Source organism: Diachasmimorpha longicaudata, chromosome 3 (assembly GCF_034640455.1).
Source record: "Diachasmimorpha longicaudata isolate KC_UGA_2023 chromosome 3, iyDiaLong2, whole genome shotgun sequence".
NCBI lineage: Eukaryota > Metazoa > Arthropoda > Insecta > Hymenoptera > Braconidae > Diachasmimorpha > Diachasmimorpha longicaudata.
The window spans coordinates 3,697,142-3,722,424 of record NC_087227.1 but is presented as its reverse complement, the minus strand read 5'-3'; the positions used below and the strand labels follow the sequence as shown (position 1 = coordinate 3,722,424).

Here is a 25,283-nt window from a genome sequence, read left to right as displayed (position 1 = left end):
ATGTCTCCTCCAATAAGGATTCTAATCTAAAAAATTTACAGCCCAGAAAAAAAACGTGCCCCCCACACATGAAAAGATAAAAAGCCCCCCATTGCAATTTATTTTGTCTGCATCTGCCCGCATGCAGTTGTCTTCCGGTCTCACTTTGTACTATTGCATCCTTTATGTAGTTGTAAATGAGTGTACATACTACGACTTAACTTGAGAATTCGCCACTTGCTTCACTACCTTAAACGCCACTTCCGTTCGATAATATTTTCGCTTTGCTTTTTCTTCGCGTTTTGTTTTTTTTTAGCGGGATAAATGGATGGAGATACAATTCGTCGGATATACGGCATGACGTGTGGGATTTTTAAGGGAGTGCTCGAGCGAAGTAGGGTGTTTGGCGAGAGGGGGTGGAAGGGGGAGGGGGGGGGGGGAAGTGCGCCGTAAAGTATCCCGACGACAGCTGGCAGAGACAGTTGCTGAGGCGAAAGGGCGGTGCCCTTTCCTTTCTCTCTTACTCTCTTACCCTTGTTACCAGCACGGGGGTAAAATTTTCCCCAATTTATTTGCTGGTCAAATATGTCTTCAGAAGATTTTTTAAAAAGGTCGAGTGGTTTTGAAATTAGTAGAGTATATTTGAGAATTTCATGTTATGTTGTCTTTTATTCTGAAAGAAGGCAAATTCCTGGGCTTGTGGAAATACGAATTCCCACTTTTTTGGGTCTGAATTATTTAATTGGTTAATGTTTATTTTGGACGGTGAAATTATTCTATTTTCAGGCAATGGGTGGATGTGGATACGTGTACGTATGTGTATAAGCCACTATTTATCAAGGATCACTGAAAATATAATTATTTAATTGATCCAGGTGCGGTATGAAATATCCTTCCTAACTGGATCGAATTTGATTATGGACTTGATTTATTCATGCGTTGAAAAATTGACTTAGTATAGAATATACTTCAAATGAATAAAATTAATTTCAAATAGATGAATAGCCTTATTTTAAGTATATTTCATATGTATTTGAAGTATAGTGGATTTTCAATAGTGAAATCGATAACCAATTGATTTCTACATTATTTTATTATCTACTATCTATCGATCAAGGACTATGTGCACTCAACCTCTTATAGATGACAGACAAATTTCGAATAAAATCTCAGTAAAAGGGTTTACCATTCAATAATTCAGTAGACTTGTAGTCTTTTTTGTTTGTTCACTCACTTTACATTTAACCATCTTCAAAATAACTCTACCTCGTCAATTTCAAACTATTCTATTGTTAACTAATACGAACTATTTCACCAAATTCACTGGTCCATCAAACAAACTTAAAAGTAACGATATTATTATGGAATAGCGACATGGAAAACAGGGGGAGAGGGAGGGATGGAGAGAATTGTGAGTGGTTAGGATTCCTCTGGTCATAGGAAAATAAAATTCCGTGGTCCTTTTTAACGCATTGAGACTACATATTGAAGATCGACGTTGCTGAACGATTTAATCTACACACAAAAGACAATAGCCTCGTAAGAAAATGAATATTGTCATCGATAATCGAATATACTTGAATGGAGTATAAAATACCTGATATTTAAAATAAGTAAGTTATTATAGTCATTTTAGGCATAACCTATGCACTTGATTTGAGTACAAAATATAACAGAGAATTTCTACATATTAGAAACAAATTTCGTTGTTCTGGAAGAAACATCGATTGAAGATCCGCATATAAATGCAGTAATGATAAGTCATGACACTTTTATAACGAAAATCCTCTTCAGATATGGAATGCCAATATTGAGACAATATTGATAGCCAAAGCTAGTATGAAACTTCGAATTTCACAGTAACAATATATTGACTACTTTCTAACAAAAGCTCTTGACGTGTTTGATGATTATTTTAAACTTCGAGTCGCACTCTCCCCAAACTATATTAACGTGCTGTATCTGCTTCTGACACTCAGCCAGTCATTGAAATTCCTATATCATGATGTGGAGTCTCTGAAGGTGCACTGAAGTCATCTCACACAGCTAAAAATTTGCGTTCCATCATTTGATATAAATGGAATCACTCAATCGGAATGAGTGCCAGTCATCATGTCAGTTTCATTCGTATGCTTCATGCCATATTTGAGATAAAAAGCTCGTTGAAACCAACTCATTCCTTCGACTGATTAAAATCATACCGTAATTACGTGAAATGCACTCCCCTTTAAATCACAACGTCGCTTTATCCTAGAAGTACTACACAGTAAGACAAAAATCATTAACCCCTCAAGCTCTGTAAAATAAGATTTAGTTGATGATTAAAAAATTCCCCAACAATGAATGGAATTAACCAAACGGCAGTTGAACTCGCAAGTAGAAAATGAATATCTCGTATCCATAGTGAGACCTCGACTGGTTAGTAGGCACCATAGTTGGTCTGATGAACGAGCTATTAAAATCCACCGGGTGCCCTTTATCACTTTTTTACTGTCCCCGAGTTTAATCCCTCATGATAAAACATTTTATAAGTTAATATAAGATATTATAACACAAAATCTTTAGAATGAAGGAAGAAGACATAACGAGGTCAAAACCGTAAAGATATACCCCATTTTCATAAATCTATTTATTCATTTCCACACGGGGAATTATCGGTTGAGACAGATAAATGATACAAAAGATTGTAATGTTCACCGGAAAAATTAGAAAATCCGAAAATCGAACGTTTATAAGGCTTCACTAAAAAAATAAAAACACCCACCTTCGAGAGAAGTGGTGCGTTATATACTTTACGCGTTATTTTTTTCCTTCATTTCTACCAACTCGACTGTTAGTATTCTTCCAAATGGATCCGCACCAATTCGATTTAAAAAATGAAGAGGCGTGGTACTGACAGTTCGCTAGGGGATTTAGGAAGATGTAATTAACCAATTAGTAACACGAACTTGAACAAAAAAATAAATTTTGTAACTAGCACCCAACGGATTACGCCCATTTAACGCCTGATGTTTTCATGTCATGAAAGCTATAATAACAAATTATTGAGTACAGAATGCTGAAAATTTAAAAAAACTGAAAAATGGCAATATTTTGCCATTTTTGTACCATCGAGCGTACATATTTTGATTGCCTTGTATGATACCCACTCACCCGGGTATTTGGAAAAGGAAAAAATGAAAATCTGTGGAGATGTTCATGAGAATTTCAAAGCGACATTCATGCAAAAGGTATAATATTTCTAGAACCAATGTCTTGAACTTATATTTTCTTACAATTTTCTGAAAATTAATTTTGAAAATTGCGATTTTCCGAGAACATCCATACAGACATGATATAAAAAAATATCGTTTTTTCGCGTTTCATAACATTCTAGATAATTCATATTGTGAAATTCGAGAATCTAAAAATCAGTCAAATACAAGGCTTCGGAAGCAACAGCAAAAATAGTAACATTGTAAATGCCAAAGTTGCGGATAATGAAAGGATGTTATTCGGAACTCTTTGCCTGAGGGAGGCACTGTGGTGGCGGAGTGGAGTAGTTTAATAATTTCGATGTAAAGCATTCATCTGTCACATTGAGCTGGGAGTTCTTCTCATGAATTGAAGGAATGTTCATCAAACTTATAATTACCAGCATCGTAATGTGAAAAATTTCATTCATTAGTAACTGGCGTACCATTCGCTCTGGAGCTCGCACCGAGAACGAATGAAAGCAATATTTATTGTTCGGTGTATGGAGGGAATCGCTGTCTAAGCAAATTGTATATAACATTGTAACTCGACAGTGAGATTTTATGTATTCCTCTATTAAGATACCCGGTAGGGCATAGGGCAAGAATAAATTTTCACTCTGAACGTACATCTCTAACCGAATGAGGCCGAGCTTTGCCTCACTACCTCTAAATGATTTTTAATAATTATCTCGAGCAAGAGACAATGAATTAAGATATTGCCCTTAGTGACACTATACAAACCGTCTATGCTCTTTTCTATGGTACATTTGTCATATTTATGCGAACAATAATTAAGAAAAATCAAAAACAGGGTATATCCTATGGTGAGGTTTATACAATATATGATGCATCACGTAAGATGTTTTATAAGAAAGTGCTTAAAAAAAAAGTATATATATAAAGATTGCTTAGGTGTATATAAAAAAAAAGCACAACAGTATTTGCAATTTGATTAGAATTAAACGAACGTGATTTTTTTATCAATAAAATAAAATAAAAAAAATCACTAATTGTGAATACAATTCTTGTGGTTCACTCAAATATGTATGAATCAATGATCATGAGTCATTGATGCGAGGTATGAAATATTTCTATTGTATAAATACAATATCAAAGTTTTTCTACTAATATTATCCATGTCAATGGTGATATTATTTGAAATAAATTCTCCAACAATAAAATGAATTATTGAGCTCATATATTGGTTAATCCGACTCTAACTCAAAAAGAAAGTATTTTAAGGAGGACGATAATCGGACGGTGAAATCGATTTCGACGTCTATCTTTATTTTTATTTTTATTCAATTGTTTGAAGAGTTCTTCGCGAATTTTCAATTCCCTCATGTGCCTGTCACCCGGATTCAGCCACCAAAATTGCTTATTTACCCTAGAGAAATCTTCAAAATCCACTTTTGGGATGTCTCTTGAATATACAAATTCTTTATTTTCAAAATCGTCTATGGGGATTTTTTTGTTATTTTTATGTCTGCTAACGTGGAATAAGATTGGTCTGTTCAGTTCGTCCTGAAACAAACCAATTCTACCATAATACGTGAAGTATTGAGGTTTTATACACCCACAGCGAGCTCTTCCCACAGCCTCGTCTGCTGGGAACTCCGCAAGTGCATTAATAGTTTCCTTCTCGATGTTTTTAAGTTTATTATAATAATTTCGACTTAATCTGAGAATAAAATTATCGATTCTTGGAATTTCAGCTCTGCTGTAGAGAATTTTATTACTGACATTATGATAGTAATTAGAATGTTCGGAGCGATATAAAGAAAGAGAAGTTCTTAGACTTTTCCTTTCAAAAACTCGTAATCGTTCGATCTGATGAGCGCCCATATTCCAAAGAATCTCAGAACCGTATGTCAAAAGGGGTCTGATGAGTAACAAATAGCATATTACTCTGGCCTTTGTATTAACAAATTTATTGTGAAATAGAAATCCTAGAGACTTGAATCTACTCCGAGCTTTTTTCTATTTGGAGGTCAAAATGCTTGGAACCACGGATTAAGTAATCCAAATGGATTCCAAGGTATTTAACTATATTATTGTAAGGAACAATAGACTCTACGCCCGTGGACTGATCTTCGATTTTTATCTCATATTGTTTAATGCTTGAAATTTGTTTTTTAGACATATTTTTCTGCCGATTTCGAAACAGGATTGTCTCACTTTTGGAGGGGTTAACCTTAAGGTTCCATGTAGAGTATAATTTACATACTTTATCAATTAAATTATTTAATTTACGTGAGATAACATTTGCGTCACGACCAGCGGCGTAGACAATCCTGTCATCCGCATATGCAGTCGAATAAGTCTCGTTGCCAGAATTCAGATCAAAGGAATCGATCATGTTAGCCGTAAAGATGGAAAATAAACAGGGAGAGTTGATTGTTCCTTGCTGTAAGCCCTCTGTTATTTTGAAAATTGAGCTCAACGAGTTATTATGATTTATCACTCTAAATTCTTTACCATGGATCATATCCCAGACTGTTCGAATGAGATGTAAAGGGAATTTTTTCTTGATAAGTATAAAAATAAGGCCGTTCACCCATACACTATCAAAAGCATTTTCGAGATCCAGGAGGACAGCACCGACCATTTTATTCTCAAATAAATGATTGTTTAAGTCTGTAATTTATTAACTGCATGTAGTGTTGAATGTTGATTCCTGAAACCATATTGATTGTTTGGGATCAGGTTATTTTTATTTACGTGAGACATGATCGAGTTGTTGATGACTGCTTCAAGTATCTTACTAAGTGCGGGAGTCATACTAATCGGTCGGTAACTAGCGGGGTCGGTGTGACTTTTCCCTTTTTTGTGAATAGGGACAACAATGGCAGTTTTCCAGATTTTGGGGTAATAATAATTATTCAAGGCGTTGTTCATTATTATAGTGAGGTGTGTTATCATTATTTGGGGTAAATGTTTAATAATTATCGGAGGGATTCTGTCTATTCCACTCGAGATTTTGTTCGGAAGATGTTTAAGGATTAATTTAACTGTTGATTCATCGGTAAAATATTTTTCTGCAAAAAAAGAATCGCCCAACGTGGGGCTCGAACCCACGACCCTGAGATTAAGAGTCTCATGCTCTACCGACTGAGCTAGCCAGGCTTATGTCGGGTGTGCTCCCAACTGAGCTATCCGGCTCCTAGCCATTTCTTCCATTCACTTTTCTTGCCTTCCGTCACACTGACTAGAAGGGTACACTGGGACCCTTCACTATCGGCCGACTGTACGGTAGAGGATTTCCATGGTTTCCCTCTACTCCTGTGCAAATGCAGTACAGTTGGGGAAAAAAGTCGGTCCCATGGCACCGCAGGGGAAGGGAACAAAATGTAAAAACCCGAGAGGGTATACATGTGAAAATAAATATATATAAAAAGAAGCATTCAGAAAAAGGTTTGTGTAACGGTGAAATTTTGTAAAACATAAATAAATAAATTGAAATAAAAAGAGCGCCAAAACATAGTTCTGTATGATAAAAAAATTATTGAAGGAGGACCGACGTTCTTGGCGCAAATTCTAAAATGGAGAATTAAATTGATGCTATATAGTTTGACAGTGACAGTGAGGTGAAGAAATTCACGTTGAGAACCTTAATCTACAAAGGAATGAATTTTGGTTGTAGGTTAGGGTTCATTTGGTTCCACCAAATATTCATTCATTAACAGTCAACGAATGTATATTTGATAAACCTTGTTTGCTTTGACATTCGCCATTCACTAACTATAAACAAACATTCATTTATTCATATTCAATTGTACGATTCGTTAATAGTTGACGAATTCCATTCGAAATAACTGAATCGTTATATCAATGCAGAAATTCGGCAAAAAATTCACAATTAAGTTACTAAAATTTTCCGTGCCATCAGTTTGTATCTCTCTTTCTGTGCCTGCATCATTTTTTCTATAAAGTTCCACCCGCGGAGACTTACGATTGAAAATGTAATTCAAATCTCACTTCCATTGAGAGCAGGACAATAATAATTATGATATCTCATATAATCTTTAATTTTGCCCGTCTTGCGTCCACTTTCATTCCTCATTAGCTTCTTAGCGGACCATCCAATTATTGCCGGTAAATTATGTCACTATTACTTCCGACACATTTTCGCTAACTTAGGTTATCTTACTCTTATTCCCGATCTTTACACTTTCCATTGCACATTCAAGCAGTTAGAAACTTTGATATACATATAAATAATATAAATATTCTAATTTTTCCCCCATTTTTTTTCAATGTTCTTAAATCTTAACACAATCTGCAAATTTGCAAATCTGCCACAGCAAATAATGTCAATATGATAATTATCTTTTTTACAGATCATGAAATTGTTAACACGAAAGGTACTCAACCAATGATTATCATTTATTTTAAATCACAAGATAGCAAAGCCACCGAAACCAACAGAGTTAATTGATATCACTGGCTCTGCTTCAAATGATCATTTTTTACCTCATATCAGGCAAAAAAAAAAGTTTGAATTTCGTCCTAGATTCGTTTTTTCCTCGGGTTCCGCATATCCCCCCCATCCACCCTCTAATTAACATGGTTTATTTAAGCCAGAGCTTTTACTAATTCCGTTGACCTGCTCGCTATCAATTCTAGCATAATATCCATGTTGGAGTACCTTACAATTAATGAATTAATTTCTACACCAACATGATAGATGACTCAGCTGCCAGGAGCGTTTGGGAAAGGGGTTAACTACTGATAACGAGTGTTGATAAAGAAATTTTGGTCTATTAGTCTACAAAAAAGACTTTCTTTTTAATTTTTGTCAATTTTTCTACATCTAAATAATTCAAAAACAAAATATTTCCATTAAGATACCCAGTAAAATGGGTCAAAAATTTTTACATCAAAATTTTATACCCATTTTCATAGACGTTACTGAAGACTCAAATAAGTAAAAAAATACTTTTTTTTCTATTTTCTTTTTTTAATTTCCGTTGAGGAGTAGATGACCGTAGGGATAGTGCTGGTGTATTTCCAATGGATTTATGACTGATCGGTGAAAAGTGATCTGGATTATTTCCCCATTTTTAGTCACCCATTGTCGTTCAACACCATTTTTCACATCCATCAATACCATTCAATCGTATAAACCCCGTGTTTATACGTGTACGTCCGCTCTCCATCAATTATTCCGGATAATGATACCATGAATAGTGATTTCGACTCCCCTATTCTTATTTATACGGGAATCAACGAGGCTTTATCGTGCACCTGGCCCCATTTTTTCGAATCAATTTCATTTTCCTCCCTCCCTATAAAATATGGCAGGAGGGGAAGGGGAATAGTAGATTATATCGTAAGCTGATTGGTTGAGGTATGCAAACTGCAGTGTCGTCGAGTAATTTAAATTGTCGAGGACTCACCATCGGAGACTTTTCGACGCAAAATATCAAACCTTTCTTTATTATGGAGTCCTAAAAAACAAAGCGGCGGCAGTGTTTCTCATCCAGTAAAGACCAAATGTTTAAATGTTCCAAATGTTTAAATAGGAACATAAATTTAATGTTCCAAATAGGAACATAAAATGGAACAATGGAACCAATTTTTTATATATATATCAGTAGCGAAGTGGTAAACCATTCATGGGATTGGTGTAAAAAGTTGAATTGAAAGGAAAAACAAGCAGCGACGCTACTCGACAGAAGTGATGTAACCGTTACTTTACGCGTAATTTGTAATTTTTCTTTTATTTGAACCATTTCATTGGTGGTACGCTTTCGAATGAATCCGTACCAAATCGATCTCTCGAATGAGAAATTACACGGAGGGAAATATCCACGAAAAATGACTGGCCTCTCACCAGTAAACGTGGAATATTGCACTTTATTGATGAAAAGTTATGAGAAATGTAAAAAAATCACTAGAGTTCCACGGAATATTTGCCAAGCAGAACAATAAATTTTACTACTCTGCCCATCAATTGTCGCCGAAGAACATCTCATGATTCAGTATTGACTGCTCAAAAACTGAAATATTCATGGATGCAGTGTATTAAATAATGTTTAGATTATGTTTTTTCCGTAGCAGTCATTTATTTTGTACTGCATTTCGAGTAAATTTTACTGGAGGGCTCAATACTTTTCAGTGACTGATGTTCCACTTCGTTGAATACCGCTCGCCTTCGGGGGTTTTCGGGAACCGGACGCATGTGATTGGTTGCATGTTTGGGGTCACAGTATGCAGCGCACGGTCAGGTGGCTATTGTGCGTAAGTTACCGATGTGTATTGTCTGATGAAAGATTCTACCGCAAATAAGGGAAGTGATAGTGCGTATCAAGAACCAGCCAGATAGGTTACGTTGTTATTAATCATAACTAATCTGTAGTAAGCATTCTCGCATAAAAAAAAACATCCTGAAATGAAAATCATAAGATTTCTGTAAATTATATTTTGATGATTCCAGACGAGAATAATCTCATATTTTACGAAGTTACTTACTTTATAATTTCAAGTGAAATTCAGTCTATTATTGGTGTGGAAAAGTTTCAATACGTGGGCTGGAGCATAGAGGGATATATGAAATCGTGAATGAAGACGAATATTCCTGGTCAGTAATTAATGCATGCGATATACCTGCGTCCTTAGTGAAAAATAAAACCGTAGTATTAAACCGTAAATTTATCATTGAAAATAGATATGGTCCGCTATTTTTTTAATTAAACAAATAAAAAGATTGTCCTTCTAATTTATTATTACATTGCCACCCCCGCCCAAAAAGCCCATTTATTCGTTTCCAAACTTCATCGTCAATCTTTTAGTTGGAAAAAAGACTAATTAAATGAATATTTCTCATTATCTATGCAATATTTATTTATTTATTTACATTTTCTTGAGCATATTTTTTTGTGTTGCAGAGGAGTAAAATTTACAGAAGTGAGAGCCAGGAAATTTTACTGGGCTGAACATTAATATAACGGGTTAGGTTGCTATGCTCCAACCTTACTGCGCAGTCCGGTACTTTTTAAGCCGATTACCGTAAGAATTTTTCATGGAAATTTCTCCCCATGTAGATGTCAGCGATGTGATTTGAAAATTTAAAATGTTAGATTTCACGATCAATGTCACCGGGATTTTAGTTCGAGCTGAAGACGACGGCTGACATGTCACGCGGCCTGAAATCCCTATGGCCCTAGCCATAAACAATATGTTTCCATGGTGATTGTCACTTTCTCTAGTTAAAGAACGGCCCAATGCCAAAGTCCGGAAGAAGTAAAGTGGAGATCAGAACGCAAAAAGATATTGCCCAAAGATTCATTCTATTTTTACAATACTTAAAATAAACATATTAAAATAAGCATCATCCTTATTCAATATATATTTTAAACTTTTTCCAAGTATAGCTTATCCTCAATTGAAGTATATACATTATACCCAAATCAAGAATAGTAAATACTTGATTGAAGTATTTTTTCCTTTCGTATTTCCATAAGATTTCACAGTTTCTTAATTTATCACAGTCTAGTATATAAACATTCTGATATACTTTAATACGGCTTAAATTGAAACTTCCACCAGTGAATATTCCAGCAGTCTCAACTCTACCAAGAAACATCGTTACGGAATGGAACGGAGGAATGAGGACCTAAAGCAATGTAAAACAGCTGAGTTGGGGTCAGATCTTTTATGACCCTAGAGGTGTTACCTGCAGTTAACAATCCCAGAAGCGTTAAAACGCCACTTGAAGTCAGCTGTTTCTCTTTATGAAGCCCATTTCTGCAAAATCGCCACCTATCGGCCGCAAAACTGGACGATAGGCGTCAGTTAACAGTATTCACTACTAAAATAATACATTATGATATCGGTCATAAAAGTGTTATGTCTGTTGGGAATTAGTAGACCAGAATAAGTCCACAAAGCACATTTCTTCAAGGAAACTGAAATAAGTGAGGAATATCACATTGAAACGGCCAAACAAAATTTAGACTATTTAATAAGTTCATTTTTTGTAACTGATCACGCGTACAAATTTTTATTGGCGAAAAATCGAACAATTGAAACATCTTGAAAATGTTATATGAAAACTAGTATATTGTGCATCAAGGTCATGATTTCCGTCCGAGGTGCACATGTTATGTTTCAATACACCTGCAAATGAAAGTATATTTTGCTGCCTGAAACCGGGGAGCACAGTCGTCGGTGGCTGAAGCGGTTAAGCGCTAGCCTAGTGTGCGAAAGGTTGGGCGTTCAAACCCCAGCAGATGCGAATGTTTCACAACTTGAGGCTCCGACGAGCCTCAAGGGAGACTGTCGGTAGGGCAGTCGCCTGTGTCGGTATGGGTTTTTCCTGTGGTTTCCCATGTCAATAGGAGCATGTATGCCATGCTCCTATGTTCTATCGTGTAATGTAGAATCCACAGCCGCGTGTATAGGGAGTGGTAGGGCCAATTAAACGAAAAAAGAGGACAGAAAGGGCCGTAAAAAACTTGAGAAGAAAAATATCGGTCTCTCCAATCTCCCACCGCGCCAAAGGCTGAAACCAGTCACTCAGAACCTCCTGTGATTGCTTCCGAATCTCTGAAAGTTTTCCTTTAGAGATACGAATCTCCACGCATTGTTACTTTTGTGTCAAAAGCTGGAGTCTCTGATCCACCGATCGGGCCTTGTAATTTTCATCGCGATGATGTGATCGAGTGATCGAGAATATTTATCCATTATCAGTTGGGCAATGTGGACTAAATCAAGTCAAAAGAAAATAAATTACTTCCAAAAGTTAAACAGTCTTTAATGGTCTTTACTATGACAGAGCAGTTGAGCCTTGAAGATAAGTTATTCCACAATTTTCTGTTTGATTATAATCTTATTATTTATGGACCATTAAATGTTTAAAATTGACCGAGTATTTATTCAATTTGAGCTATCGCTATCTCGTTTTGTCCCACCGTCCAGTTCACACCGATGTAATATTTTATCCCATGATCTGTAATCAATCTGGTTCCACCCAGCTCCCCCACTTTCTCAATTCATCAAACACCATTTTACCCCGCTATACTATGCTTCCCTTTTATCTCCCTCCTCCTATGTAAAGATCCTTAGGGTGTCTCCGGGCAGTCTCTATCAGCGAGACTGGTAGGGGTCCCTCAATAATCTCTTTGGTGGCGCGGAGAGATTGTTTCGGAGACGGATCCTCTGATGTCTCACGCCAACAGAGACTCAATATTTTCATTCCTGGACGAGCGACGGGAAAGTGAGTACTTTCCATCCAAGAGCGGAAAGTGCTCACTATTCTCTTCTTTGTCAGGGAATTAAGTAGCAACTTTCCGTACATGTCTTAAAATGTTATCATGGAAGCTAAACTATCAAAAATGGTACCTCGCTATGTCCTGAATCCTATTAAATTTTTTTTCATAACAGCAACACATCTTTTGTAGATTTAGAAAATGGCCCATTGAGGGGCTGTTTTCACTGTTGTACGTGGTTCTACATATCTAAGGGTATGCCATGGACTACCTCTCGGAAGTTCCCCATGGGTGCGATGTCGGCAGTTTGGCAAAAGTGATGCCATTGTAGCGAAAAGTCCTCCAATTTGCTGGCAGATCTAGAATTTTCCAAGATCGAAAAAACTTTCCAGGCGTTTCGTGAATTTGTCTGAAAACCATGTCGCGGGAGGTTGTTTTTATTTTGTGAGTCACACTGTCTTAAAATGCCCTCCAGTCTAAGCCGAAGAGTGGGACTATCTTGATCTATGAATCAGAGAATCCCTCACGAATCGTACGATATTCAATATTTTATGTCATCGGAATTCTGGGTTAGTCAATCTCTTATTAAAATTGGTCAACTGACGCGAGACATCCATTATCATTACAATTTGTTAGCTACTAATAAATCGTGGTAATGATTAATAAGCCTCGTTAAAAGTTAGAAAATCGTTCTGGATTTTCAATCGCTATAAATGATTCAATAAGCATGGATAGAGTCATAAACGTTGAGTTACCGAGGAGAACAATTCTCCTGTGGTAAATTCGAAACAAATCTAACGAATAAGTGTGGAAAATTCGCTCAACCAGATAATGCCACAATTTTCCACCTCAATTAAACAATTATCCATCCACTGACTTTTCTTCATAAAAGGAAAAATAATTGAAAAATTAATTTTCCACTTCAGCCCTCCCATTTGCTTCGGGAAAATAAGAAAAATCTAACATTCTCTTTGTAATAAAAATGGGAGAAAAGGTTGGTAGAATCGAGTGAAAAGAGATTGAGATACAAAATTGAAGTGAAATCCCTAGCGTAGAAAATCTCGAATGGTTTAAACTCCTCTTATCGATTGTTAGGTGAGGGAGAAGGGGGGTGGTATAGGGGGAGGGCGAGGGGGAGGGGGGCGAACAAGCTCTACTTCTCTGCTACTCTACTGCAATGCTAGAAGTAGGAAGCGTATACGCTATTTGACTTTGGCTCCCATTGTTACGCGACGGAACGGATTATTGTGACTTTAGATAAGAGAAAACGAGCACGAGAAGTGGGAGTATGGCTGTATGTGCAGATGAGAGAGGGATACAATCGAGCCCAGAGTTACCGTAGTCTCGTATTTATTTTTTTATCAGTTCGGTGTTGCAGGACATGCACAAAAAAAATATCGGTTGTTTTTTACGTGTCTTAGAATTTTCTATAATCCATTCATTATGCTATTTTCAACAACTCAACACTCGTGTTTTTGCTTCCGAGTAGAAGCTTAGTAATAGTGGATTATCTAAATTTGCTTGGAAACGATGCATAAGCTTTTTCAACGGAAAAAATTTAATTTTATTTCGAAAAACCTGGAATTCTGTTGCATTATTGGTATTACCAAAAACCAAGTCAGTGCGAAAATTTAACTCAATCGGTTCAGCCATTTTTCAGAAATTGCCAGCTATTTATCAAGCTTTTTCACCAATATTTTTTAAAAATTACCCAAATGATGTATTCTATCTCAATCAGGTTAAATATGTACAGCCGATTTTGGAAATTTTTCAGTATATTCTTATTTTTTTGCTTTTGTCTGAAAAATTTTGATTAGAGTTCTAGCGGTTTGAAAAATTGATGTATAAGCAAATCATGTAGACACAACCAGTTCAGTATATCGTATTCACACAGTTGGTTCTGTGGATTGTTCTTATGGGCATCCCATCGAACATCTAAATCAGATCTTCTTTGGATGCGACAAGTTTGATTCCCAGAGGCAGGAATTAATGGGAAGACTGAAAAGATGGGTCCAATTTCCGATCCATATCAATTCCATCCTCAATTGTTTGGACCGGAAAGTATTGACAACAATGGAATTTAAGGATAAACTATTAACATGTATTTATGTATCCCTTTATCTAGATTCGCTAATAAGCCCACAATAGGGTTTCCAAAGCATTAATAAAAGAAATAAAAATTGATGAGTAAGAGAAATCATGATACTGGAAATTATAATCGGGCGAAAGGAGAGAGAAATGAATTAATCAATGGACGAAAATGAAATGTTTAGAGCCGACCAAATAACCAGGATACAGGGTGGCTGCAGGGGATCCGTTCGGATGATTCTTACCAGTAAAAATGATGAAACAATACAGAACAAAAATCACAGTAAATCAGTCTCACAGTAATTCGTCTTCTGCCGATTTCAACTTGATTTCTTTTTCTTTTGATACATTTATGGGTCGGTTTATCTGGCTCGAGAATAATATAGAGACCATTTTTCAACACACAACTGCTCAACATGACCAGTTTTGCAACTGATCAGTGGTGATTTGATATATGGAGAGAAGAATTCGATAAACAATTACCAGAAAAAGAACTTGAAAAGTAGGTTTTAAAACGTAACCGATAAGCGAATCCGAATTTAGTAAAAATTGTGGGTCAGTTCTGAAATTTTGCATTTTTGTCACGCAACTTTAACACAGATGAAAAGAAGTTCTCTGTTAAAATTGGGTATGGGTACTGAACCAAATCACAATCTCTTGGTTGTGGAAAAATCTGATGCTAGTGAGGTAACATTTCGTGGAATTTTTTCAAAATTTTCAGAGAAGTTCGACAAAAGTTCAGTGTCTAAACCAATACAATTTACGGTTGCAGCGCTGAAATTTTTTTCTGACCACAATTTTACCTCTCTTTCCCTACACCAGCATTTTCCATAGAAATTTCCCTCCGTGTAGTGAAGGTGCTCGTGAAACAGTTTTTTCCCCATGAGTCTACGAAAAAATGAACGAGAAGTAAATTTGCTTTATTTTAGTGCAATTTCTACTCGAATGGGAATATTTGATGAGGTTTTCGCCACAGCGTACGCAATAAGACTTTAATATTACTCCGTGTATTTCTTTGTTTTGCAATATGGGGAATATTTTTTTACGCGAAAAAAGTGTAAAAAGTGAGCACATGGTACACCTCAAAAAAGTGTCGATTAATCGTGGACAATTTACATGGCACGCGGAAAAATCCTTTCCCACATGGTACATCTCCCTACTCCCATTCTTTCTCTCTGCTGCAAATGATTTATTAATTAAAGTGAGTCATTGCTAGAAAAGAAGACGCCATCGCACTTTAAATGGTCAAAAAGGATCGTGACAAGAAGAGCAAAAATATATTAATGTGGAAATACTAGTTTATCATTAATATCGTTAGTGGAGATATCATTAACTAGACTAAGATAAATGAATTCCTTTTGCATTGTGGGTAGAATTATACGTCCTGCTCATGCTTTGTGTTCCATTTCTCATCAGGACTTGATATTGCAACCTTAACAGGATCGAGTTTTGTGGACGGCACGACGAACCATATAGATTTTTTTTTCCATTTAGCCATATACTAAAATTTTGACGATTAGCTTGGGAGACTTGAAAACAGTTCCTGGTGAGGGGATGCCGGGGCTCGAGGAAGGCGCTGGAGTCGACCTTGGGTTGTTCCCGGAGAGTGAATTCCGACAAACTGACGATTAGTTTGGTAGAGTTCTTCTTATGGTCGAGTTATTTACCACCTAAAAAAACTACGGCCTGAGTCTTACCGAAAATCCGTTTTAATCAAGTCGGGCTAGATCATAGTGAAAATTGACTAGTCTCATAACGAATTGACGGTATGGATCAAGTGTGATGCAGACTAGGTGGTCGGTCTGGTTAAAGTCCAATTTTTTACTTGATTGGGACTGCTTTGTCGGTTTGATTCAAGCTGATTTATCCCTAAATTCTTGGTTTCTACGGTTCAATTTGAATATGAAAACAACCTTCTAAGGACTCTGACAGCGGCTCAAACGTTAAAGTGTTAACCGGCCTTTACTAACAAAAATTTTGCAGACACAAAAGACTTTAAAGATATCAAAGAAATATACAACTATCTGAAAAAATGCAAACTCCAAATTAATAATCTCAATGTACAAAATTTAGTTTATTCTATTGGAAGAGGGCTATTCGAAATAATAATTCTGGAAATAATTTAAATTATTTTTCTACTTTATTACGTAACTCAAATAATTGAACTTGGAAGGCACATCCGCTCTGTACCGATTGTTTAGAGGAACTAACCAGATTTACAAAGGGAAAGAACACCGTGGACCTTTTAGTCACATGTTCTCAAGGTGTCCTATTCATTCCACTTTGTCTACATACTTAAAATCAAACCTAAACACCATACCTCATACTTCTCAGAATTTCAGTCCATAAAAATATTTTTTCAATTTAAAGTATAAATACTCAGAAGTGAAGAGATTAATTTTTGCTTTCTTTTTATGTATTTCATGAAAAATCCAACATATTCTAACTCAAAATAATGACAGTTTAAATCATTCAAAATCCTGGATTGCACCATTTTTAAACAATAAAAAAAGCTTCTAAGATTATGATTTTTAAACAAATCTCCTAAGTTCTCAAGGGTCTTTTCGATCTTGGTAAAATGCAGATCTGTCACCAAACTGAAAAACATTTCGCTATGATGACACCACTTTTTTGCTTTCAAATCAAAGCTTTTTTCAAAGTGCCGACATCGCACCTACAGTGAACCTCAGGGAGGTAGTCCATAGCATACGCTCAGATATGTAGGAGCTCACAGCACTGAAAACTGCCTTTCAATGGTTCATCGTCCAAATCCACAGAAATATATTATTCTCAACAACATCGAAAGGGATTCAGGATTTCGCGACGTACCATTTTCAATAGTTTGATTCCCGTCATTTCAACAACACCCTCCGTGCCCCATAACAGAAGACATAATATTCAGTATATTTTCAAGATCTTTTGTGGAGATTGTAACTCTCGGCTAGTGGGGTGCCATTTTGAATAGTTTGGCGACCGTAAGGTCTCGAGACACACTGGCGTAATACACGAACCATCGTCTTAAATTTCTCATTGAAATAATACGAGGCAAACATTAAATCTTTAATTCTTCAATCTATATTTATACTCATTAGTGACGAACATTTTTAATCCCGGGGATTCCAAGAAGTATGGACTATGATATTTATGTTTTCTCTTTTACCCTAAGCAGCCTCGAATGTATAAGACCTATTATGGCGACGTCACTGAAAGTTCCGAGTGTTTACCTCTTTGTTTCTTATGTCAGTTCCTCTAAGGAATTGCTGGCAAGACGATGTATCTTTTGAGCGATTAAAGAATAAAGAATTTTCAAGATAGTTATTCGTACTTTCGTCATTTAATATATCCCATTTCCAATACATAGTTATAGACATAGTATCAAGTGGCTTCCGCGAAAGCGAGGAGACGTCCGGATGTTGGAGGCTGGAATTTTCCAAAGCCTCTTTCATTTTCTACATCTCTATTATAGAAACAGAAATAAAAGGTGCTATGTCCGCTAGGCGCTGATTTATATGGTCGAGGAAGTCCCCTTTAAATGCCTGATATATAGAGAGGGGGGGAGTCGACTGAATTAGTCATGTGCTACCTCCTCCTGTCCGATACACTCTGTCACACACAGATATCCCTTATGTAAAAAGTTTTCTCCATTGACGAACCCCCATAGCCTCAAATCGAGTTGCATTAGATCGCAGAATCGACCAGAGTTAAGTCACTATCTGGTACTTGAAACAACCAGAATTTAGTTATGAATTACTCAGTTTTTCGGTTTCATTCAAGCCAATTCTTCGTTGTCACTCAGACCGATTTGTTGGCTCCATTCAAATAGATGTCTGTTTGACCCGTTTCTACATGAAATAAATTACTTTTTAACTAAGATGAAACCTTACATGACATCCAATTTCCTATAGCAAAAATGAATCGACGTAGAGAGTGCCAGAGGGCTACTATAAGTATACACAACGACTCAATTGCGAGAAAGAATTGAGGTTTCTTTGTCGATAGGTAAGGATATTCATTTGGTCTGCGTGACCACTTTTTGAATTTGAGAGCGAATTTCTGTGGCATCCGATGGCTGAGTCGATAAGAGTGTCCGGCACGATACTGGGAGACCTGGGTTCGATTCCCGGCTGAGTTAAAGTGGAAATTTTTCTCTCCAATTCTAAATCTCTTACCACTTTTTACTCTGCTTGAGCAGTTCGTACGGATCTGACGTTTTTTTCTTTGTGGCAGTTTAAATAAAAAGTTTAACAATGAATCAATACATCGCGTTTTAAATTAATTTTATTAATGCATTACCATTAAAATCAAACCGACATCGATATGAATCAGTACTTTTGGTGGGTTGATTAAAGTGGTCACTTTATCGTCGAAAAAATTTCTCTATAAAGACAATTCCGTCATAATGAAATGTCGGGGAAAACTGTCGAGCCGCCCTAATTTTACTCCCCTTGAATCCTCGAAAAATCCATCAATTCTCCGTGTACCCACAGTTACTCGACAAATTTCGAAACAAAGTGGATGTCTCGAACCCCCACTGCACGATTTCCCTCCGCGACCAAGAGAATAGCCATTTCCCCACTCTCAGTCCCTAATGCACGCTGTACCACGGATAATCAGTCCCTTCATCCCTGAGCTAATCGTGGGGCTTCGATAATTCCGCCCTACTCCATCCCTCGATCCACTCCGTCGTGTGAAACGCACGGGAGGTAAACAATAAATTTGGCACTCGTGATCACCTGACATTACGGACGAGAGGCAGCGGGGAGAGGGGGACAAGCGGATATTGCACGAAACAGTGCTTGGGACACAATGTGACGCTCCCGCGGGGAGTGTTTGTGCTCACTGTGCAGTTATAACACAGCCTATGCGCGCCCTCTTCATAAACGCGGGATAGTGCAGACTGGTTTGGATATAATCGTCTCGATACGCCTCGACAGATTTCATAAAGGGGATTTTCAGGGGATTAGTACGGATTTTCGACGACAATTTGTGAAATTCATGAATATTTTTTTAATTTTTCCGTTGTTATGTGCAGCGTGAAAAATCAGAGATGAATTGTAGCATAATGTTTGACGCAAGGTCGACCATTTTTCTGGTTCTAGGCTAAACAATACACAGCAATGCAGTTATATTCATTAGATTTTAATTGGAAGCCAGGTTAATGAAAAATTGACGATTTAAGTAAGAGCAATTTTGTTTTATGATTGTGTGTTCACACTTCGAGAGCAGTCGTCGAACTGATAAACGATTTGGAATCTCAAAAACCAAAGCATCGTCATTATGGTTTCTTTCTTTCCATGAACAGAGATTGGTTTATATTTTTTCATAAACATTTGTTGGAGTTTTCGTCGTAAGATCACACAAACGGCCTCTTCAAGAAACAATGACCTCATAGTATTAATATAAACTTTTATAGGTCTGTAATACGATGATATTGTTTTTCCTCTTTTCAATAATATTAACCAACATGGCAATAAAAATCACAATTCCACATATAAAAAAGCTAACTAATAAAAACAGAATAGCGATATATCATACGCACAGAAAAGAAAAGTCAAGGTGTAAGTAAACAAAATAAGTAGAAGATTCAGCTACCGAGAATTCCACAAACCGAATCGGGTACAGGAACAAAGGATTAAGATACACGACAGCCGAATATCGGCCAAGTTGACGTTTTGACGGTGTGACCTCATGGATCGATCAAAATATCGAGGCAGCACAATAGGGAGAGGGAATCAGCATGCGATCACTTGTTACTCGAGTCGAAATACTGTACTATACGAACGGAAATGTGAGAATGATCCGGGCAGGATAGCTCCACTCACTCGAATTTAGGTGAGTCGAGTTCCTCCACTTCTCGAGCTCAAGACTATTTTCACAGTGCCCGGATCATAGAAGGGTCAGTTAGCGATAGTCGATTATTACTACTACACATCACCATAGACGTATCATTCGTATTGAGCCACAATCCTATCGTAAAAAGGACGAACATCGATACTATCAATATCTCGAAAGTCTGTCACGCTGATTCGTCATTGGTTCGGAGCTGTCTAAGGCGGCTAGTTTGAATCCATTCTCTTTAATTTTGAAATTTTCAATCATTTTTATAAATACCGCGCTAAATTGGTCGGGTAGGAATAAAGAGGTGACACGTATGATACAGATATATTCAGACTCTAACTGAAATTAACTACCAACCGCTTATAGTTGGGAGATCAGTAGAGATAAGAAGGAAAAAATATGGAGAATATAGCACAAGACTCTTGGCGTTGGTCTCTTTATATAATGCGGATACGGTACTTGTACAAGATCTTCGAGGTCGTGTATACAATATTCAGTTATGATTATATTCAGCCATTAATAACGTAAGCATCCAAAATGTGAAACATAACGTAACTTTCAAATTATGAAGTTGCGAGTGTGGGACATTTTTATCGATAACATTTCCCATTCTGATATGTTGATGGCATCATATTGCTACCCGGAGTATTTTTCATTGTGATATTTGTTATCACAATGTTAAAAACCATGACATTATGATGCAATATTTTCAGAGTATTATTTAGAACAGCTACCCATTTTCATTTTTAACTCTATTAACTATCTTTTAATTTTGCTATAACATCGGAAGAAACATTGCTAACAATGATAAACATCATGTAACGCATGACATCGTAAGACGTCATGGGAACTCTGACTTTCAAAAATTGCAGTTTTTTTAAGATGTTCAAGTACATTCAAATAACGATTATTGCTATCGCCTGCATCTGTAAATTCAGATGAAATTAATTTTCCATCATCGTAAAAGGAAATTGTCTTTAAAAAAGTCAATAATTATTAAAAATTAATCATTTGAATTTCCCGACGATGCTGACTGCTCAAAAATGAAATCCATTTATTATATGGTTCAGTTGAAAATTGGAAGGCTTCCGAAATTAGAGTAGATAATGCAATTAAGAGAACATTGTTGAAGATGATGGTCCACTTGTTTTCTCGTCATTTTCGTCTCTTAGGTCAAGCAGATAGAGCAAGAAGAAAAAATATTGAAGGGTCGAGAAAAATTCAGTGTCAAAAACGAGGAGATTGAAAACATTATCCTCTCCAAATATTCTACAAAGAATGTCTTTCAAAGACGTTGCAAAATTGTTTTCTGCGAAGCTTCCAAGATTATATCTAAAAATAATTTTTTTGTCCAAATAATGCACAATAATTCTTAACAAAATTCTTTTAAATATTTTTAACAGAGATATTTCTCCGCGATTTGCACTGATTCTCCCACTGACAAATTTCTCAACTACATAATGCGTTCATTATCACCATCCATTAAATCCTTAGAGTAAGACAATACATTCGTGTCAGCCTGATAATGCAAATTTGGGTAATTACTGAATTACTTCCACTTTTTCCGCACTCTGTCTTATTTTTGCCGAAATGTCTTGGTGGAGAATAGTGACTTCCACCTGCACTGTGTTTAGCATTGAAAAAAATTCGAATAATGTTGGAATGGGCGCTGAATAAACTCGCGAAAGTAGGTAAAAAGCCGTGGAGAGTGATAAACTTAATTTATCGAGACAAAGAACACGACGAATTACCCAACGAGGTTCGTGGAATTGGATCTTGGAGTAAAGTGGGTGAGGAGGAGAAGGGGCCTACAGCTCCCTGCGTGCCTCACTCAATTTTCAACGCAACGATGCTTGATTTCTCGCATTGTTGCCAAACCATGTAGAAGAATAATTCGGCTGTAGTGTGAATCAAAACTTTTCTCATTGAGGCCAAGAATTTTGAAATTATGAACTGTGAATATCAAGCCATAATTGCAGCTTTCAAAATTTCTACAATGAAAATTAATTGCATTGTTTTTTTTATAAAATAAATACATTAGACGGATTGTGCATTAGTAAAAGATCAGAGATTCATAACATAATTAATGAGATCTGTAAATATTAGTACACTGAGAAGAAAAATTATTTATTTTATTTACTTCAAGAAAATATTTATTTTTTGATTCCTTTATTTCTGAAATCGAATAATTTCTTGAAAATTTTGATTAGGTTTGAATTGTGTCATTTACTTTGTTACAGAACATGATCATGTTAATTAAAACCTTGAGTGAAGTCCTGCAATAATTATGAGCATTAAATAATTCATTGAAATTCTTCCCTCAAGAAGATGAGGAATTGAGGGAAAAATCAATAATTATCACTGGATTTCATTCAAGGTCGCGTACAAAATACTCTTCCTGTTAATTAGGCCGAAAAAATACAATTTTGAAAAAATGAATACTTCTCTGAAGTAAACGGATACTTGGCAAAAATAATTTATTCCCGTGTATATTAAGACACTTCCAATATCGTGTGTTATGTGGAAAAAGATCATATGAATTTCACAAACTAAGTACAAGAAGTCGGATGAAAAAAGCTGTTTTGTCGTGTGTGTGTCTCGACAAATGGAGATCTAGATGCAAAAATATGTTTACAATGTCTTCAAAGGACCAAATCTTCCAAATTTCAGATTCCTCGGTGAGGCTCATAATTTTTTTCCACTTGGTGGCCCTTAAAAGACCCAAAGGGTCAATGCGATTTTTTATATACAACATATGATTGGAATAATGCTTGCATGCATTTTTTCAGCAAAATTTTTTCGCAAAACGATATCGAGAATAATCCTGATTCTCTTCCTACCCAATTCAAAATCATATCTAAAAATTTACTGTGAGTTCACAAGATGCAGAACGCTATAAAAATCTATATACATGTGAAAAATGCATGCTACTGCTTGAATAACTTCAAGGAACGGCGATTCATCACATTGAAGTGGAAATATAGTGATAGAATATTGCGTTTAAAAACATATAACATATTATCGACGAACAAAAATTCATTCAATAAAACTTATGAAAAAAACGTGTACAAGAGAGTTGCAGCAGCAAAATGTTACTCTCAGCCTTTGTAAAATTGCTTATCCAACCATAAAGTGGAAATGAGACTTGAAAAAGCCCATTGCTTCAATGAATTTTACGTTTGAAAATTGTACAGTAGAATACAGCCGGATGTGTGTGAAGGAGAAATGAAGAAAATGCAGTTGAGTATGTTGTCGGAAAAAAAATGCAAGAAGGACTCCAAAGAGAAAGATGAGAGACCGAGTGATACGGATGAAAGAGTTGCCAAGTAAAGACGACGCTTCGGGTTTTCGAGTTTTGCGGGCTCTGATATTTATTTTCCATCTCTCTTACTCACTTTTACTTGTACTACTGTGAATTTCATTCCCTCTTGAATGTGCCTAACCGAGTATAAACATGGCTCGGGTATGATTGTGGGAATGAGGCGAATGGAGGAGTGCAGATAAGGAGGTCTGAAGAATATTTGTACGGAAGATTTTTTTTTTCAAAAATTGAATTTTTTCATCAATTGTCGGACGACGGTGTCAAATTGGTCATTAAATTTTTTAAATAATTTCATTGATTTTATGGGGAGGATATTCCAGATCTCCAATTACTTTTTTCAATTGAATTTCAACTTTCAAAAAATAAAATAAAATTTTTTATAATTAAAAAGTCGGATATTGGAAGTAATTTGAGTAAATGCCGAAGCAACTGGGGCGCCTTATTGGGACCCTTAAAGAATTCAAATCTATGTTTCCCCACAAATGATTTTCTTGGCTTTACACATTTCGTAAAGTAGTGAACCAAAAAGAGTAATTTTGCGATTGAAATCGCCTGACTGCGAATTCGGGGCCATTTTGAATCGCTAATTCGGAGGTATAAATATATAATAATGTAACGAATATAATAATATTACAGTTTCCACTGACCGAAACAGTACATTATAAATAATTAATCTGAAATTAGAGTAACGGTTATAAATAATGATGCACGGATCCGCAAAATATTGTAATTTGTCGGGTGTGAGCAAATTTAATATGGTTAAGGTAAAATTTTTGCCAGCGATTGCCAGCGAATTTTCCCAGAAGTTCAGGAAAAAATCAGGTTTAAGGTAATAAAACTTCCTGTGCCAGCACTGAATTTTTTTCCTGACCAGCACGTAGTGCCTCATTTCCCGTGCTAACACTTTATTTTTCCTCAGAAATTTCTCTCCATGTGGCATAATGGATCGAGTTCGCCTGAAAATCCTCTGGTTTTATAACGAAATCATTCCGAATTCCTCCCTCACTTCTTCCACAGAACATCTCACGCAATTTCGTGAAACTCGAGAAAAAAAATCCTGTTCTACGTTTCGAAGAAATAAAAATACTTGACAAATCACTCAGGGCCCCTAGGGGTAACATCTCAGCGGCGCAGCAGCGGCTCCCCGCCGAGTACTTCCAGGCTCTCGCACAGGTGAGCACGATCAAAGGACTCCGAGAGAAGTTTCTATCCTTGAGACCGAGAAATCACTAGTTAAATTGTACAGAAAATTCATCTGTCCGTGAATAACATTTCTCGAGCGACGAAAGAAAAAACGATAAATAAATATTTAATGAATGGCTCGACACGTCCCTAGAAGACCATTCCTCATGATTTCACTGTTGTTTCGAATTCTTTTCATTTATGGTCACGCATTCATTCTCCATTAATTTCAGTGGTAATTTTCCAACGAATGGCCGTCGTGAATATTCATTATTTGTATTTTTATAAATATCAGTCTGTGACACGTTTTACGATTTTTTCATTTTTAAAGTCTTTTGTTTCTCTTTTCCTATTTTCAGATAACTAATTAAATGCAGTTGAACGTTTTTTAAATATCGATGTTTTCATAATTATTGAATTTATATT

At 36.2% G+C, this 25,283-nt stretch overlaps 1 protein-coding gene and 1 non-coding gene across 3 annotated transcripts in view; both read right to left on the bottom strand.

Moving 5' to 3' along the window:
* The window catches only part of LOC135160686 (slit homolog 2 protein-like), a 238,667-nt gene that overhangs the window by 147,014 nt on the left and 66,370 nt on the right, over positions 1-25,283 (bottom strand). The gene's annotated exons all lie outside the window — the stretch shown is intronic.
* Trnak-cuu (transfer RNA lysine (anticodon CUU)) lies at positions 6,269-6,341 on the bottom strand. Its single transcript has one exon. It is a non-coding gene; the product is annotated as a tRNA-Lys (tRNA).